The sequence below is a fragment of the Chionomys nivalis genome, chromosome 1 (genome assembly GCF_950005125.1).
Source record: "Chionomys nivalis chromosome 1, mChiNiv1.1, whole genome shotgun sequence".
NCBI lineage: Eukaryota > Metazoa > Chordata > Mammalia > Rodentia > Cricetidae > Chionomys > Chionomys nivalis.
The window spans coordinates 183,896,083-183,916,935 of record NC_080086.1 but is presented as its reverse complement, the minus strand read 5'-3'; the positions used below and the strand labels follow the sequence as shown (position 1 = coordinate 183,916,935).

General features: G+C 38.8%; 1 pseudogene; it reads right to left on the bottom strand.

The window, feature by feature from the left end:
• Positions 1–18,696: 18,696 nt before the first annotated feature.
• Positions 18,697–20,123, bottom strand: LOC130880151 (eukaryotic initiation factor 4A-III-like; annotated as a pseudogene).
• Between the last annotated feature and the right edge of the window lie 730 nt (positions 20,124–20,853).

Below are 20,853 nucleotides of genomic sequence, written 5' to 3'. Positions count from 1 at the left end.
GTCTGCCCCAGCCATACAACTGTCACCCACATTTGGGACTAGTTTGGACCTGTGCTGGTTCCTACCCTTTTCAGCTAAACTTGATGAGCTCCCATTAGCTGAGATAAAATGTTTTAGTGGGTGTCTCTATCATGGAAACAACCTAGATGCCCCTCAACTGAAGAATGGATAAAGAAAATGTGGCATATTTACACGTGCAAATGGATGGAACTAGGAAAAAAAAACATTCTGAGTGAGGTAATCCAGACACAGAAAGATGAACATGGAATATACTCACTTATAAGTGAATACGAGCTGTAAAGCAAAGGATATTGAGCCTATAGTTCATGATCCTAGAGAAGCTAAGTAACAAGGTGAACCCTAAGAAAAACATATAGAGATCCACATGAAAGGGGAAATAGACAAGATTGCCTGACAAAATTGGAAACATGGAGGTGCGGGGAGAAGGAAGGGTAGAAGTGGAAGAGAAGGAGAGAAGGGAAGAGGGAAGGAGAACTTGAGCGAACAGAATAGTTGAAATGGAGGAAGGACAGAGAACAAAAAAAGATATCTTGATTGAGGGAGTCATTATGGGACTAGCAAGAAACCTGGCACTAGAGAAATTCCCAGGAATTCACAAGGGTAACCCCAGCTAAGACCCTAAGCAACAGAGGGGAGGGTGACCGGACTGGCCTTGCCCTGTAGTCATATTGATGACTATCTTAAATGTCGCCATAGAACCTTCATCCAGCAACAGAGGTAGAGACCAGCAGTGGATCACTAGCTGAGTTCCCAACGCCCAGTTGAAGAGTGGGAGGAGGGAGAATATGAGCAAAGAGGTCAAGATTTATCTGTTTTTAAAGGATGGTGTGACATGATGGGAAAGGGTTGGGGAGCCTCAGTTGTCTAATGAGCCTAGGGCAAATACCTTAGCATCCAACACTCAGGTTCTCTAATTGTAAGGAACAAGGAGAGGAAGCAAACAAGACTGAATACACAGTGACTAAACAAGACCAGCAACCCCCCCCCCCCCAAAAAAAAACCCATCTAAAACCATTAGGTTCCAATTCATTTCAAGGTCCAAGGGAAAAAATACATTTAATTTAGAATTTTCATTTGCTTTGGTCATGAAGAAAATATCTTTTGTCCAACATGTTATAAAAATTGGTAGCAATAGTGGAAAAGACTCAGAAGAGGTTTTCCCCTTTCCCCTGCCCCCCCACCCATCTCTATGTTTTGCCTCTCCTTACCTTCATCCAATTTTATCTATTTTCTCATGTTGAAATGTACTAAGACAAACCATTTATCCTATCTTCCATTGTTGTCACAAAGACAGTTTTGAGGTAGATATTGTAGCATGATTAATAAAAAACCAGGTACAAAATCTGGGGTTCAACCTGAAAGTTAGGAAAGCAAAATAGCCAACCACTGGCTCTTACCTCTACTTTAGTCTGAAACGGCAATCCTGACTCCCAGAATCTTAAGGTGAGCCTGTGGCTGTGAGCTTTCTCTTTCCATTTTATATTCCTCTCTAGGACTGGGATTAAAGGCATGCACTGCCTGGTTTCTGTGGCAAACTAGTGTGGCTATTGGGATTAAAGGTGTGTGTCACCACTGTCTGATCTGCAAGGCTGACCAGTGGGCCTGTTTTACTCTATGACCTTCAGGCAAGCTTTATTTATTAAAATAAAAATGAAATATCACTACAAGATATCAAAAAAATACTGCCTTATTGAGCAGAAATCTTTTGGCTCTATGATATCTCCATATGCAATCCTAAACATTCCCTTGGTTGTAGCCTTTATAGCAGGGATTGGCTACAGAATTTCATTACATATATGAACAGATTTGAAGTCACAGAAAAATAAATGCATATCAGAATCAAGTTGCTTTTGAATTTAATTTAGAGACAATTTTCTGTCTCTATGTCTTTCTGTTCCTCTGTCTCAGTCTCTGTATTTCTGTTTCCCTCTCTCTCCCTCTTTTCCTTGCTCTCTCTCTACTCACTCTCAAAGTCTGACTCACTGTTCCACTGATTTTTCTCTCAGATCTTCCCATTATCCTTATCCCTGCAAGTGATAACAAAATAACTCCAGGATAAATGCTTCCCAAACTTTAAGATAATTTTGAAATAGTATGTGGACCTATGAAAAGGCAGTTTCTGACTCTGGAGAGAGATCTGAGTGTGGCCTGTATTTTACATCTTTACCAAGTTCCTAGGAAGCTCAGGCAATGCTCCTAGTACAGGATTACATTTGAGTTACTAGATGCAGACTGAAGCAGTCTCTTCACTGCTGAGATTTGTTAGCATCATCTTACAAATGAGGAAATTTTGATTGTGAGCATCATCATGCCTCTTCCCTTTCAGGTGCCTGGTTTCACTAATGTTGCCATTTCTTTTTCCATTCGGCCTATAAGTAAAAGATAAATTACAAGCTTCTTATAATGGTACATGGGATTTGTAAGACTTTACTTCTTGTCACCTCTCCACCCTCAGTTCTCATAATTCCTTTGTTGAACATGTATTTGATGATTGCTCCCATGACAGATTGAACTCCTCTGAGGGCCAGCACACAGCAAAGGGCTTGCAAGGTCCCCAGTTGGTACTTCTGGATTCTTAAACTTTTCAAATACCATTTTCTCTGTTTTGGATATAACCCACTCTCTCCTACTCTCCAACATTCCTGGAGGTCACCTCCTAAAGAATCGTCTCCCTTTCCAAATTTAAACATTCTTTCTGTTTGTCAATCTATTCCTAATCTCTTCTTTACAGAGTGTCTGGGTCACAGTGAAAACTCAGAATCCACTTGTATGAATAGATAACATTTAGTGTGCTGTTATAATGGACTGTTCATTTTACTATCTCTATGCAGAAAACTGTTCAAGAGAAGGAATCATTACTTAGTCATCTTTTATCTCTACCAAGGCAACCCATTAATACTTCTTAAACACATGAATGCATTCAGAAATGCATAAAAGAAGAGATTAAGGGGTTGGAGAAACGGATCAGCATCCACATTAGATGGCTAACAATTGCCTGTAAAGTCCAGCTCCAGAGGGCCCAATGCACTCTTCTGGCCACTGTGAGCATCTGCACACATGTATACATGTTAAAATGCACGTGTGCACATGCACATGCACACACACATATTTTCTTTAAAATAAGAAATTAAAAGATGACCTTAAATTAAAAGTGTAAACAAAGCTATCCATTTATTGCAGGAAAAAACTAATAAATGCAAAGCTCAGATATGGGCTGCAGACAGGGATGTAGTTGGTCACTGTGAGAAAGAAAGAAGGCTGAAATGGTTAAGACTTCTTGGTAAACAAAAATGGTAGAAATTTGATGAAAGTGGGACCATATGGGAACAAGCATCCTTGAACAAATCAAAGAGAACCTGTGACTAGGTATCCAGCAAAAATAGTTTTTGCAGCTAATCAGATGTTTTGCTAACTCTTGAAAATTCTCTACTCTTAAGTAGTAATAACCTAGTTGAATGACTAGCCAAATATGTTATCAGTTGTGGGTGTCTCAAAGCAAGGATCAAGGAGACACATACTGAGTATGTCTTTTAATGTATCACATTTATATCTGCATGCTTATATGAAGTAGAAATACTGATTATAATAAAAATACCCTCAAGACTTGTCTTTCCTTCTCATTCCTGATATATTAGGCATTAAGAATTTTTATGGGCAGGTTCTACATTGTGGAAAATATTATAATCTTTCAAAAGAATGACAATAAAAACACGCCCCCCCCCATCTACAAACCAGTCTGTCCTGCTATTTTAAACTGAGCTTATAGTGAAGCAGACTCATAAAGTCAAAAATCCTGTGACAGAGTCAGGGATGTGCACTGGTGATGCCTTGAAAGGCCTCTTCAGAAGCAGAATTAGAAATGCATTCCTGTAGCCATCCCACAAGAAGAAACAAACAATTGTGCAAACAAAAACAAAGTAAAGCAGTAACACACAAGAAATCAGACTAACCAGTAACTCAAACGAGAAGCCAAAAATTGTTTAAACAAAAGCTTTTCTTGTAGTTATTCATTTTTATTAAAATTTTTTCATGCACTATATTTGAATCATGTTTTTTTCCTCTGCCATCTCTTCCAGGATCCTTCCCCATTCAATGTTATGTCACCCTTCTTTAATTACAAAAGATCGGAGTGCTGGGAGCCGATTTGAGTGGCCGCCATTACAAGATGGCGCTTGGCCCCACCTCGCTTGGTGAACAACTCCATATTAGGCAACGCAGTGGAACCGTGCCTCTCGCATGCGCAGTGGCGATGATGTGCTTAGGGCCAATCCCGTGACCAGGAGCATCGGCAGGCGCGCATCGGCCAATCCAGGCAGGACTCGTTCCCTTACCCCCTATATAAGCAGCCGCCGCTTGGCGCTCGGGACCCCTCGCTTCCACTCTCCCTTCAACCAAGAGGCTCCAATAAAGCGTGATTTGGGAAGAATCCTCGTCTGGTGGTCGTCTTTTCCTGCTGGTCAGGGAGTTCACTGCACCAGAGCACTTGAAGAATCTGGGAAGAATAAATATTTACTCCCTTTTTAACTCTCCTCTTTTCTCTCTCCTACACCTCTGCCCATCTCCCATAAATTTCTATTATTTCTAATTTTTTTTAAAAATGTTTTTAAATTTTATTTATTTTCTGTCTCTCTGTATCCCTGTTGCTGTCTCTGTCTCTCCCTTCCTCTCTCTCTCTATGTGTGTGTGTATGTGTGTGTGTGTGTCTGTGACTGTGTCTATGCTTCCATGGGGTTTATGTTAGGAAGGCTGCTTGTGCCACAGCATGACCTCCAGACCAGAGGACAATTCTGTAGAGCTGAGTTGATTCTCTCATCCCACCTATGCCTGGGTTCCAGGGATTGAACTCAGATCATCAAGCTTGTCAGGCAGGTGCCGTATATATTATTGAATGTGATCTGTCACTGCATCTGCACACCTCATTTGTCATCAGGCTGCCACCAGCCCCCACGTTCCGTTGTCACGTGTCCACTTCATCCTTTTTCTCCCTTTTCTATTTCAGTACCCCATCAGCTTAGATTGCCAATCTTAATAGAAACATTTATATTAATTACAAATAGTCATAGTGGAAAAAGATGATTTTTAAAACTGCTCAGGTTTTGCTGCATGGCAAGTGGCGTATCAGTGCTGATGGCTCAGAGGGCTTTGTTCTTTCCTCCTGTCCAAGTTGGCACTCTACTGAGAACTGGGCAGAAGGGGTGCATTGTCTGCCCCTGTGTCACACGGCAGTCGTTCCCCCCTCTCTCACCCTCACTCCACACTGAGTTTTCTGAAAGCCTACTGCGGCCTTTATGGAAATCCAAACATGTCTTTCGAATTTGTCTGAACCACTGTAGCAAACATTAAAAATATCGGGTATTAGCAGGCGGGCTGCAATTTGTGGGTCCTCAGAAGCGGTGATCTCATGTTTCTACTCTTTCCAAACCTTTCAACATAAACCAAAGATATTCTCACTCTGAAAAGGATGCTGTGCACAGATCAGAGGTGGCTGTTAAGGGAGCTCTGAAAGGGGAGGGAAGCACCTCACAGAGGCCAATGTGCCACAGCTTTTTATAGAATTGCTTTTTGACAAGTAGGATCTTGTGCAATCGCATATTTGCAGCCTGAAATGGTTTTTTTATTTTTTTTTTCTAATGGCCAAGCTATTTTTGAGCTTGGAGGGGAAAACGGAAGAAAAGAAAGAGCAGAAGAAGCTGAAGATGTAAAGATCCTGCAGGGATGATCCTGGGCACACTGGGAAGCTGGTGAAAGATGTGAGCCTCAGGCCTGTCAGCCTCCCTTCCCCCTTTGTCTTTCTCATGCTACAGGCACTTATCCAGATTGCCAACAAAGTTTCTTTGTGGAGAAAGTATAAAAGTGTGGCATATTAAACACAGCACAGGCTCCAAGCACCCAGAGTCCTTTCCTGTGCATTTCTGCTAGGACTGACCTGAGGAGATGATGCAACTGACTTCCAGACTCTTCATCCACCTCCCACTCTACTTTATAATTTTGCTTTCCTAGGGTTAAGTAAGAGCCTACAGTATCCTATCCATGAAGCCTAAGTGTTGTACAGATATAAGATATGGTCAATGTCTATTTGATTGTACATGATGCTCAATGGGCAATGAGAGGATTTCTAAATGAAGATGTTATTCTTTGACAAGTACTATCATTCTTTAAGATATCTGATATTTCCCAAAGGGATTAATCTGATGTATTTGGAAAGAGAAACACAGCCACTAATGTTCTTTTCGTAGTCAGTTAAATAATAAAATCTGATCATTGAAAACAAACATTTGATTTTATGGGATTGTACCTTACCTCAATTTGTAGATAAATCTGGTTAACTTAATATGATACTACAACTCCACACAGTTCTATTACCATGTGTATCAGAAGGATCTATTCCCTTGTGGGTTCTAGTGTATATCACAGAGAGCAGAAAGTAAGAGGAACCCAAAGAAAAGTTTCAACCCAGGAGTAAGAGTGTGAGGGAGCAGATGCTTGCCTGGTGTGGTGACCAGGAGAGTGAGGGCCACAGAAGCTGCAGTGTCCAGTGACTTCATCTGCTTGAGTCTGAGCCTGGAAATACCTGAAAACTCAATGTACTTAAATAAAATCTACCTAGAAGTGACCAGATCATGCCCCCTTTACTAGGGACAATGTGAAATAAGAGTCAGGTGTTGAATCAGGTAGTTTTGCTCAGCAGGGTTGTTCACTGTGAAAATCCTTATGCTACATCTTTTTAACGAGGGTTCCATGTTCATATATGAGGTCCGATCACATTCCTTCAACTGGTTGCATAATATGTGTAGCTTTTTATTTTCTGCATAGAAAACCTCTATTTATCATTAAAAATGTAGACAACTTCACGGGATTCTGTTGTGTGATTATGCTATGATTTACAGAGATACAGCTCTACTCTTACATATTTTTATAACACAACTTTTGCCATAACAAATATTATATACTAATAATACTTTTGACATTTGAATTATTTCCTACAAACTATTTGCAATCAAGATTTATGTTAACTTTGTGTCTCATTGTCATGAAAAGTCCTAAGCTATTAAACATTTTAAATACCATATTCTGTAGTCTTTGAGATATTGAAGAATAACTATCCATCTGAAATATACCTCTGTATATCAAGAAAATCTAACTCACATGACTAAAAGCTTAACTATTATAGATGATTATCTATTAACCTTTATTGCTTGATTATACATTATATTTTTAAATGAGCTGAACAAACAATACCTTAATAAAGAGCAGAATACACATATAACAAAATTGACCTTAAATCTGTATCAACAAAGCAAGATCCATACCAATGCAAATCTCTATAGCATATTCCCCCTTTAAATGTAAACAAATATTTATAAACAGTATTTGGGAATTTGGGCATAGTTTTCTCCAAACTGCTTCCTGCTTTTGTTGGGAGTATTCACAGTAATCTTTCAGGGGATCTTGGTCCATCAAACCACATTAGTCTGGAATTGACTGGTTCTTATCCTCTGTGGAAATAAAAGTAGAACCTTTTTCCAATGCAACATATCCTTAGACTTACATTCTGAAGTCAAGAAACCTTTAAAACATATATGTTGGTTTAGCTTAGCTTTTTCCAGAATCAAATATCTCTCTGCAGTCAAAAAATTCAAAGAAAATACAATAATACACATAATTCAGACTGTGTATTTTTCATCTTTATGTGGCTTATTTTACTCCTTTTAATCTATGACAGTCTGTACTCTGTCTCTTTAAAGACTTTGTTTTTTTTTAAAGAAACTTTTACTTCTTTTTATAACTCTCTATACTTTTTCTTCTCTTTCCCAAGCCTATGTACATTTTTTAAGTAAACTGTGTCTCATTTAGAGGTTTTTTTTTTTTTATGTTTGAATCTGTCCTTATTGCATATATGTAATCCTTTTCTGACCAGGATGACTTCTTAAAATGTAAAGTGCTTCTTAAAAACCTAAGCAGCGCCATTGCTAGGGCCAACACGGCCCTGCCTGCTTGCTCTGCCCAGTCCAACATGGCAGAAGTTCATTCACTGCCTCTGACACTGCAGGGTGGGAGCCACACTCATTACCTCAGTTCTGGTAGCAAGTTTGCCCTTGCTGTCACCAAGTAACCTGAAGCACACTACACACAAACCACATTCAAGTGCTTGCCTCCTGAAAGAGCCAAAGTTAGTACTGGCAGCACAACCCAGGAAGCCACCATTTTGAAATTGCGTAGGTTTTTTTTTTCTACCACTGAATCAGGAAGACCTCTCTTAAAGGAGCTGGTAGCAAACAGAGCAAGAAGCTGTGTTAAACTCGTGTGTGTGTGTGTGTGTGTGTGTGTGTGACTAAGATTCCTCTCCAAGCTTTCTCAGGTTTTACATGGATATAGTCAGCCACACTGGCACACTTGTTTGTTCCTGGCTGCCCAGACTCAAAATAACCACGCAGGACATAAAACATCTATGTTATAATTACTTCTCAAATGTGCTTTTCATAACAGTTACTGGCCCACTCAGAACTCTGACAGCTGTTTTGCAAGCCTTACCCTGCTTAAGAATCAGTGTGGCCAGCATCTTGCAACACATCCTTTCCGGGAGATCATGTCCAAAACTCGATTCTTCTCACTCTACAAGCATGGAGTCTTCATTTTCATTCATGGTGTTTTTTTTATAACAGCCCTCTCTGAAAAGTTTGCAGCTGCTAATTATCTTGAAAAAATATTTTCTTGTTTTCACACAATACCATTAAAGTTTTCTCTTTTCTGGTTCTAATTAATCCACAAGTTTCCAGAGGAGTGCAGAAAAGAGTGATGTCAATTCTGAGTTTTCTATAAGCTCTGTGATGTTAGGTCTCTACTTAGTTTCTGACCTACTTATCTTCTCTTATGTAAAATGGAGATGGTTTTAACTGCTCTATTAGATTTTTAAGAGTGGAAAATAAAATTAGAACACATTGAAGCTACAGGGTGATTTTGATTAAGATTGATCATCTCTTCTCACAGAATTTCTATATTCATAACAAAGGAATCTAGAGCCCTGTATTGACCTCTCTCCCTGGCTCTGCCTGTCTTCCAATCGTCTAGACATATAATCCTAGAGGTCATGACATACTTTTCTTTCCTTTTGCTTATGTGTAACCATTCCACAAATGAATAGGCAGGTTGCATTTGCTCTTGTATAGTTTAAATAAATTCCCAACATAAGTAAATTCGGCAGTTTTTCTTCAAACCAGATTTTTTTTTTTTTTGAAATTTTACATTTTTTCCTAAATGTCACCAAAACTCCGGAGCCACCTGGGAGTCCTAACCACACTTGTTCCTTTGTAATCACATCCTGTGTTCTGCTTGGTACCATGTCTTTTTATTCTTGTTTTCCATCTTTTTCTATTGTCTCTATTGGACATCCTGGCTCAGGCTTTCATTAAGTCCTGTTGAGACTATTACAACAATCCTTTAGTTTACTTCTTCAAACACAAATCTCCTCAATTCTGCCAGTACATTGCTGCTATATCCCTGTTTCTGAAAGTAAATAAATAAACTAATAAATAAAACACGGTTCCCAAAGTTAGCACCTATACTAATTCAGAGTCATTTGAGTTTACCTAGCAGTTTTCCAAAGAGTTTTACATCTTTAAAAGGCTCTACCACTTGAAAAAAAAGAAATATTCTTAATATGTGATAGGCACTCTCAAAGAATCTCAACCCCAGTGTTTTCTCCCTGGTATTCATATTCTTATGCAATCCAAAGGACTTTCTGATTCACATCTAACAAACTGAATAGGCAAAAAAAAAATGCCATTTTAGTGACTGGTTTACAAGTATTTTTTTTAACAACAACAACAACAAAAAATTCTGTGATTTTTTTTTTTTAACACTCACTATATCCCTTGCTTGCTGGAGAAAGACCAGATGCCAAGTTCTGTATGTTCCTATGATGGACCAATATGGCAAAGAATGATAGTAGAAGATCTGAACCTGCTGATATCTGTGTGAATGAGCCTGAAAGCAGACCTTCATCACAGGAGCCTTGAGATGACCACAGCATTGTTCACACCTTGACTGCATGCAGTCTTCAGAGACCAGGGGACTGAGCTAAGCTATGGCTTGACACCTGATGGACAGCATCCATACTCCTATGTTTTGAGGTTCTAAGTTTGGGACTAGTTTGTTGTACATCCATAAACAGATTTAATTGGTTTAGTTGAAATAGATTTTAATGGTTTTCTAGCTTTTCTTCATTTTCTTAAACTCATGGTCAGAACCCAGAAGCAATAGAGTATAAAGCCATCTTAAACAAGCTCCTGAGAAGAGGCAGTTTGCTGCTTTTTGGTAACAAACCAAAGCCCATACTATTCCACTTCAGCATAAGAACTAGGAAGATATGAAAGTCGGGCACAAGAAATATGATTGTCAAGTTATAGCATTTATATCACAGAGAGCAAGTGATTCTATGGCAACAATTTTGGGCTTCCACAGCCATTATAATACTCTTTAATAGGGTGTTTGAGAGGCTATACTATAGGCCAGAAGAAGGATGAGACTTATTTGTGATACATTTTGTGGGGAGGCTGCACCAAAGCATAGTTGTTCCTTTTGTACTATTCAAACATCATTCGTCTCCCATTGATGTGAAACATGGCAAATACAGACCTTACCTCTTCCATCACATCTTGACTGTGTGGACATTCCTACGCTTGGCTTCAACCTATGTTCTGTTCCCATTATAGAGAAGTGGATGTACCCATTCTCATAATTTGCTTGGCCCTATAGTGACTTTAACCTTCTTTTTCCTATTCAATTAATACCTGTTCATTTTCAGAGTGTAAGGAAAATACTGTTTTCTATATGTCAAGTCAAATGGTTCCCCTCTGATTACCAAACCTGAAATAGATAAATATTCAAATTCTGCCAATCCGGTATAATATCCCGATTTAGTTAGAGCATATATGGTCTTGATTAGACATACAATATCTATAACATTGCTATTTTTCTTAAAGACCACTAATTCTATAATGAAGACTAATTTTTTTCTGAAACAATCAGGAAATAGATATTATGTCATTGTTCCTTATAGAACAGGTCAAAAGACTATCCAGAAGTGCTCCCTTTTCAAAGGAAATGAGGTAAAACTAGAAGATATTCAAATGTTTCCTGTCTCAAGGTAAGTTTCTGCTTCCTCTCATCTTGTCATTGCTTGTAAATGGGAGCAAACAGGCTATGGAGATGACAAAAATGACAGCCTGGAAGGCAGTCTCTGCTTGAAACTGATTAGACAACTTCTTGGTGGTCACATGCTAACTAGACAGAAGAGAGAAGATGGAGGGGGACAGGAAAGGACTCTGCAAAACTGGACACTTATTTCCAGCATGACAGGCTAATCTGTAATGAGTGAACCAGGAAGAAACAAAACTTCCAAAACAAAGTTCTCTTTAATTAGAATAATGAGATTCTCACACCCACTCCCAACCCTTCCCCGTCTTCAGTCTCTACCCACATTGTGCAAACACAGACCTTAAAGAAAGTTAAGTTCTGTTACCCAGGCGGGGTTGGGGCAGGGCTGATGTGGTGATACACTTTGTACTCTTGTTTATAGAAGAGCTCAAGTCATTTCTGGTTCTAGGTCAGAGAGCTAGGCAGGCTTTCCCACACCGTGGCTGTCCTCTAAGATCTGGTGTGTACAGTCGGGTCTTCCTGAGTCACTGCCAAACGGTACTGATAGGAGATTGATAGCATCTCCTGAAAGGTAGTGAATCTGAGTTCTTCTTCCGTTTGTGATGCTGAGACTACATTTCAGAGCAACAAAGTGTGAGCACATCAGAAAATGGTTCAGACCACCCCCCAAATAATATCTTACTCTGAAATTAGTTTTTGAATTTTGATCAAAATACAGTTTATTCTGTTTTACAGACCAGAGGGAGAGGTAGGTAACGGAGTGTCTTTGTGCTCTCTCAGCATACAAATCCACCCCTCTTTTTAGCTCAGAAACTGATCTCTATGATTTCTATCTTGCTTGGAGGCAGCAAGTCTTCACCTCAACTGTGAAAAACAATTCAACAAACTCACTTCATTGTCACAACTGTACAAATTTCTCCCCAGCAAAGGAGTCCTCTAAAGTCATTGACAGCCTTAGCTAGTCTCTCAGGCTTGATGTGGGATGAGTGGACAAACAAGAGGACAGAAACCGACCCTCTTGCTTTCACATTTCCATTCCAAATTCCTGGGTTAGGGTTGCAATCCCTGAATATTTAATTCCTGTGAAGACAGAACACTTCACAGGGACTTCTAAGACACACCCCCAGGAGTTTTCAAAACCAATTAATGTATTACCCCTGGTCTTAGACAACCAGACTCACTGTGATTATGGATGAAGAAAAACATCAGTGCTCACCATGAGAAACTCTCAGTAAGTAGCCAACAGGACAATTATCTGCACAGCTAGGCAACATAAATATTACAGAGGAGTGTTTAAAAAGTCATATGTGCCTTGGAGACATAATGATTTCATGCATCATTAATAGCAGTTGGCACCACTCCACAGTCTGTAAAGTCTACAGCTAGTTATATTCACATGCTATCCAACAAGATTCTTAGAACCATCAGTAAGAAAACACAGTCTTTCTCTTTCCTATGTCATCATTATCACCATTATCACAGTTGTATATATTATTATAAAGGGGATACTTGAAAACTCATATAAAAAGAAATGCAAAGGCAAAGTCACACAAACAACAAAATTAAATGTGTTGTGGTGTAAAAACTGAAATCCTAGTAGTGCGTTCAGATACCTCCCAACCCTAAAGGTATAGCCGAGGAGGAAAAATAACTTGGTTTCGAGCCAATGAAGCAGTCAGGTGAATATTGCCAGCTAAGTTACACTCTCTAAAGCAGCCATTTTATTGTGTGTATATGATCATTATATTCTGTTTTGGTGACCGAGGAAACATTTAAAACTCTCTCATTAATTTTAGAAACAGGCATTACAATCACTGATCAAACTTAATGGGAATTCCCATTTTTGCTAACAATGTATTGTGAGAAACTGTTCTTCCACCAAGATATTCTGCTAGCACACTTGGGCCCATTTGAAAGGAAAATATCAGTTCTAGCATTTTGTGTACACACATGGTACTTGGAGACTGGCCATTCCTTTGTTCTCCTCTACACTTTGGTAAGTCTTTTGATTACTGTAGCATATAAGTAAAAAAGAACTCACATCTCTCTCACTTATTTACACATAAATGTTCATAATATATACTCCCTGATACATTAGCCAACCTCAGAGTTCACCCCTAAATACATATATTAGCAATACTAAATGACCTCAGCATAAAACATTAATAAATATGTGTGTGGATGTGTTGTGCACGCACACGCATGTGTGTGTGCCAACTCTAATTAAAGAACAAGAAGCCACTAATTTGAGTGGGAGGTTCATAAGAGGAACTGCTAGAACAAGAGGAAGGAGATAATGATGTAAGTGCAGTACTTATATAGGAAATCTTCAAGTTCTTTAAAAATATATTCAGCAACAGATTCTTGCTGTCCATCATATATGTACTTATATATGATATCTTCAAAAAGTTTAAAAATGTATCTGTTGAGGTCATAAGCAGTTTTAACATCACAGGAGACCCAATGAATTGGGGAAATTTTAAATTGTTTTGTGTACCCTTATTACTCCATTCCCCCTATAATATACAGTTTGAGTCACTTTGTTCAGAATAAAGTATTTTATATCTATATTTATCTGTTTGTTTATTTAATCTACTTGTTTATGCAGTATTTGAGTTTGGGTCTTACTATGTAGCAAGCTGGTTTCTAATTCATGTCCTCCTGTCTCAGTATTCTGAGGGTTGGAAGCAAAGATGTAACCATCACACCTGTTTAATTTTACTTTTTTAAAGGCTTGGCAAAGGTATTATCATGGATATTTATTGTGTTCCAGGCAGTGTGTTGGGTAGGAAATGAACTGAAGTAAAAAAAGCCTATCCAGGGGCCCACAGATCGTTTGTACCAACCACATATACTTCTTGTAGCAAATTTATGATGATAGTCATAGGAAAATTTCCTCCATACTAATTACCCTTTCTGATAGTAACCTGGCTACCAAACACTGTTTTAGTGCCAATTCCTGGGATACACATAAAGTCACCCCTTGATAGTCCCAATAAATTGGTTATGAAACCTTTGATGGACAATAAAATCTTCAGAAACTGAAGTAACCTATATAAAGTTGTTATTTATATGCATTTTATGCATACCCTCACACAGATTGAATCATCTCTAGATTATTTATAATGCCTAACACAATGTAAATGCTGCATAACTAATCATTATAGTATATTGCTTAATGACAAAAACGTTTGTATATATGAGATATAAACACTTTTTGATGTTCTGGCATTTGTAACAATAGAAATGGAGCCTGTGATTATAGAAGTTGCTTGTATACATGGAATTTAGGACAAGCCAACCAGGAGTTTATTTTTAGGATGAAAGACGGATTGAAAGCTTTAAGAATGGTTAAGACCAAGAGAAAATGGACTCCCTGATGTTTGTGTACTTTTTGGTAGGTTGTTTTGGGTCCTTTTTGCTTGTTTTGACTTTTGTTCACATTTTGTTGTCAGGAGGAGAATGAGTTTGGGCAAAGAGGAAGGTATGAAAAATCTAGGAAGAGTTGGGGGAGGAGATGGAATGTGATCAAAATTTATTGCATGAAAAATTATTTAGAAAGCCAATAAATACATAAAAATAGTAGTAAGAAAATCACAAGAAACTTCACATAACTAGACATCTGTAGGTGGTCATGAATAAATTCAATGTGCACAGGATGAAATCAGCAGAAATAAAAAAGCAAAAATAAAACAACCATTTCTTTTTTACAACACGTTAACTTCTGGATTATGAGGCACAGGCATGGTTTAGTCTACTAAGAACTGTGCTTTTGGTGGTTCTAACCAAAAAGTTTTGGTAAAGTTTTGTTTGTTTCCAATGGAAATCACAGAGATGAACAATTCAACTTATTGAACTGAGGTGGATGATGAGGTTAGGGAAGTCTTGACAAAGGAGATGCTACCTCAGCTGAGGAGAAAACAGAACAAAACAAACAAAACATGTGGAGGCAAAGAATAAGTCACAGATTTCATATCTAAGAGAAAGAAGTGTATGGCAAAATTCCAGGATTCCCAAACCCATGAGATGCTTGGTAATTTCCACGTAGATTTTTGTGACCCGTGCCTGACAAGTGTGGAGGCTGCACTGGGATTAAAGTCAAGAAGGCAGGTTTAGAAGGAAATGAGAAGGCGTTTGTAAACCATTACACAAACTGCGAAATCTTTGAGGTATCTTAAATAGTGTTAAAATACACAAAAACATACTTTAGATTTAAGTGAGTTTTTTTTTTTTAAGGTCTAGGTAAATCACTGGGCATGGAAGCTTAAGGAACTAATGCCCAGAAGTCACATAAAACCAGGCATGATGATGCAGCAGCGTCCATGTATAACCCTAGTACTCCTCAAGTAGAGACCTATAAGACCTATCACCTTAGTGAAATGGAAGAACTCATTAAGATTTTTCTAACAACCCCCACAAAAACCCAGAACAGACAGTTTTAACATAGAGTTCTACCAGACTTTCAAAGAATTAATGTCAATACTCCTCAAATATTTTTACAAAATGGAGACAGGAAGAACATTGTCCAAATAGTTCATTTTATGAGGCCACCATTACCCTGATACCTAAAGCACACAAAAACTCAATGAAGAAGAAAATTGCAAATCAATTTCCCTCACGAGCATAGATGCAAAAATACTCAATAAAATACTTACAAACCGAATCCAAGAAATTCACAAAGATCATCCACCATCATCACATAAGCTTCATTCAAGAGATGCATTTATGAAAATCATAAATGTAATCCCCTATATTTAAAAGGTGAAAGGAAAACACATCTCATTAGATGCAGAAAAGACCTTTGAGAAAATCCAACACCACTTCATGATAAAAGTCCTGGAGAAAGTAGGGATAACAAAGACATACCTAAACGTAATAATTTATACCAAGCTTGTAGCCACCATCAAATTAAATGGATGAGAAACTCAAAGAAATTCCACTCCAAGTCAGAAACAAAACCAGGCTGTCTACTCTTTCCATATCTATATAGCACTTGAAGTTCTAGCTAGAGCAATAAAACAGCTGAAAGAGATCAAGAGGACACAAACTGGAAAGGAAGAAGTCATAGTATCATTATTTGCAAATGATATGATAGTATACATAAATGACCATAAAAATTTCACAAGGGAATTCCTACAGCAAATAAATACTTTCAGCAAAGTGGCTGAATATAAAATAAACTAAAAAGCAACATCAATAGTGCTCCAATATACAAACAATAAATGTGCTGAAATAGAAATTAGGGAAACAACATCCTCACAATAGACACAAATAATATAAAATATCTAGGTGTAACTCTAACCAAGCAAGTGAAAGGTCTATATGACAAGAACTTCAAGTCTTTGAAAAAAGAAATTGAAGAAGATATCAGAACATGGAAGGATCTCACATGATAATGGATCAGTAGGATTAACACAGTAAAAATGGTCATGTTACCAAAAGCAATCTACAGATTCAATGCAATTGCCATCAAAATTCCAACACAATTCTTTTCAGAACTTGAAAGGACAATTCTCAACTATATATAGAAAAACAAAAACCCAGGGTAGTTAAAATAATCCTGAACAATAAAAAAACTGCTATTACTATAGAGATATTACTATCTCTGATTTTATGTTTATTGCACAGCTATATTAATAAAAAACACATGATACTGATATAAAAATAGAAATGTTGATCAATGAAATTTAATGTAAACTCAGATATAAATCCATACACATTGACACCTGATTTTTCATAAAGAAGCCAGACATATACACTGAATAAAGAAAGTACCCTCAACAAACAGCGCTGATCAAACTAGAAGTCTGCATGTAGAAGAATGTAAATATATATATGTATATATATACATATATATATTGCACAAAACTCAATGTTCATGTGGATCAAGCGCCTCAACATAAGACCAGATATACTGAATCTGACAGAAGACAAAGTGGGGAATAGCCTTGAACACATTAGCAGAGGAGAAGACTTTCTGAATAGAACTCCTATAGGGTAGTAATGACTAATAAATGGCACCTCAAGTAACTTTGGATTTTACCAAATCCACATCAGGTAGAGGTCTAACATCCAAAATACATAAACTAGACATCAACAAAAACCAAATAATCTACTTTAAAATTGGATACATTCTAAACACAAGAATTGTAAATAGAGGAATCTCAAATGGCCGAGAAACACTTAAAGAAATGTTCAACATCCTTAGCCACCAGGGAAATACAAATCAATCAGATTGACTTTGAGATTCCATCCTATGCTTATCAGAATGGCTAAGATCAATAACACAAGTGACAACTTATATTGACAAGGATGTGGAGCAAGGGGAACACTCCTCTGTTGAAGGAGCTGTGGGCTTGCGTTCCTGCCACCTAGTTCATGGCTGCCTGGCTAGCTTATGCCCCAAAATAACAACACACAAACTGTATTCTTTTAAACACTGGTTGGCCCATTAGTTCTAGCTTTTACTCGTTAATTCTCATATCCCGATCAACCCATCTTTAATAATCTGTGTAGCACTAGTCTTACTGGGAAAGATTCAGCATGTTTGACCTGGCAGCTGCCCTGCATCTGAGCTCACTTCCTCTTCCTCCCAGCATTCTGTTCTTTTTACTCTACCCACCTAAATGCTGGCCAATCAAATGGGCCAAGGCAGTTTCTTTATTAGCCAATGACCTTCCTCCATCATTTCCCCTTTCTCTGTTTAAACAAAAAAAGGAAGGCTTTAACTTTAACAGCAAAATTACATATAACAAAACAGTTATCAAGTAAGAATTACAGTTACAATATTTACATCTATTTTATCTTTTATCATAACAAAGGAAAATTATAACTATAACTATTCTTCAACTCCATCAAAGACTCCAGAAAGATACAATATTACCTAAGCAAACAAGAATTAAGCATCTTTCAAACTCTAGAAATGACAGAGACATCTCGCTGCCTGGACAGTCACTCAAAGTTTCTCTGTACCATTGGGGCATCCATCTTTGGCCCCATGGTATCCAGCAGACATTTCCATGAAGCAGGAAAATTCAAAGGCAGTTCAGTCACTATCTGCTGTGTCCTGCAGAATGTCTCGCAGACTCTTTCATGAATCAGGAACCCCGAAAGATCATCTCACCTTTAGGCAAGTTCAGTAGTTCTCTCTCTGTGGGTTCTCTGTGTCCAGTTTATGCAATAGTCCAGGCAAGAGCAGTTTCTTTCCCAAATGGCTATCAAACTCCATAAGCTGCCTCTTCGATGCCCATCTTCTTCTTGAAGTAACTGGTGCTGCCAGGAGCAGACGTGTCTCATTGTCATGAAAAACCCTAAATTATTAAAACATTTAAAATGCCATATTCTATAATCTTTGAAAGATATGAAGAATGCCTATCTAAAATATATCTATGTACATCTAGAAAATCTTAACTAACATGACTACAAACTTGACTATTATGATTATCTATTAACAACCTATATACATTACATTTTTATTTTTTTTTTTTATTTTTTTCAAGTTCATGGGAAAATTTCCATGTTTAATGTAAAAGGCTCACAGCATTGGATTATTTACATGTGGGTTAGAAAAGATGGCAGCGCCCAAGGGGCTTCCTGAGGGGCTGTGAGAAGACAGTTCATTTAAACCCCACTAAATAGAGGCTTCCCGTTTCCAAGGAGGAGCTCACAATAGGCGCCATATCCAGGCCCTTGACGCACGAGCACCAGCTTCAGATCAGGTCAGCCAGATTCATGGGCATCTCGTCTATCTGGGTGGAGTAGTACTGTTCTATGTCCCTGAGGATGCGGATGTCATCATTCTTCACAAAATTGATGGCCACACCTTTGCGGCCATATCGCCCGATCTCCCGATTCTGTGAATGTACAGTTCTCTGTTGTTGGGCAGGTCGTAGTTAATGACGAGGGACACCTGAGGGACATCCAGGCCCCGAGCCCAGACATCTGTAGAAATGAGCACTCGGCTGGCACCTGACCGGAACTCCTTCATGATGGACTCGCGTTCCTTCTGGGGCATGTCCCCATGCATGGACGACAAGTGAAGTTCGCTTCTCTCATCTTCTCTGTCAGCCAGTCAACCTTCCTCTTGGTGTTGCAGAAGATGACAGCCTGGGTGATGGTCAGCGTGTCGTAGAGGTCACACAGAGTGTCAAACTTCCACTCCTCTCTTTCCACTGCCACGAAGAACTGCTTGATGCCTTCCAGAGTCAATTCATCACGCTTCACCACGATGCGGATAGGGTCGGTCATAAACTTGTTGGTCATCTCCAGGATCTCATGAGGCAGTGTGGTACTGATGAGAACCACCTGTGTGGCTGGCGGCAGGTACCTGTACACATTGTAGATCTGCTCCTTGAAACCTTCGTTCAGCATTTCATCAGCCTCATCCAAAACCAACATCTTGATAGCCCGTGTCCTTAAACTTCTACGACGAATCATATCAAAGACATGTCCTGGGGTGCCTGCCACAACATGTTGCCCATAGTCCAGCTTCCGGATGTCCTCTCCAACACTGGTGCCCCCAAAGCAGGCATGGCACTGTACATTCATGTAGTACCCCAGAGCCAGCAAACCCTTCTAAATCTGTACTGCTAACTCTCTTGTTGGAGCCAAGATCAAAGCCTGCGTTTCTCGATCCTGGATGTCCAAGCACTGGAGGACGGAAATGCTGAAGGTGGCCGTCTTGCTGGTGCCAGACTGAGACTGTGCTATGACATCTCTCCCCTTAATTATCTGCTTCATAGCGCACTGCTGGATTGCTGAAGGCTTCTCAAAACCGTAGGCGTAGATGCCGCGCAGTAGGTCCTCCCGCAGGCCCATGGTGTCCAACGTGGGGGTCATGTCCACCTCCTTGCTGGTCTCGAACTCCACTTTGGTCATGTCCTCCTCTTTGAGCAGCCGCTTCCGCGCGGAGCCCAATGTCGCCATCGTGGCCGTGGCCACCATGATTCCGAGTCCATCAAGAGGTGAGGAGAGCGAGCGGCAGCGGCGGGAACCGGAAGCAAGGCTTACATTACATTTTTAAATGAACTTCACAATCACAATACCCTAATCAACATCAGAAATATATATACATATAACAAAATTGACCTTAAATTTAAGTCACTAAAGCAAAATCCATATCAATGCAAATTATTCATACCTATATCATACACTAAAGCAAAATACATATCAATGCAAATTATTCATACGTATATCATATCCCCCTTTAAATGTAAAAGAATATTTATAAACAATATTTGGGTTTATGGGCGCAGTTATTTCTCTCCAAACTGCTTCCTGCTGTATGTGGGCGCTATTAATCAGATCTTTCATGGTATAACCTGTGTCCTAGATTCATCTCAGTCAGCAGTCGAGTGAAGTGATTTTTTGAAGGTGTTCATAGCAACCCTTCAGGAGGGCATGGTCCATCATACCATACTGGGATAGAAGCAATCCACAGGGTCTCATCCTCTGTGAAAACAAAAGGAGAATCTCTTTTCCAAAGTATCATATCCTTAGATCCAAATTCTGAAGTCAAGGTATTTTCAAAATATCTGTCTTGGATTAGTTCAGCAGCATTTATAAACAAATATCTTTTAGCAGCTGTTGCTCCTTCCTCAGCATTCAAACAATTCAAACAGCATAATAGCATATAGTATCAAGATTCTCATTGTATTTTCCATCTTTGTGCAGCTT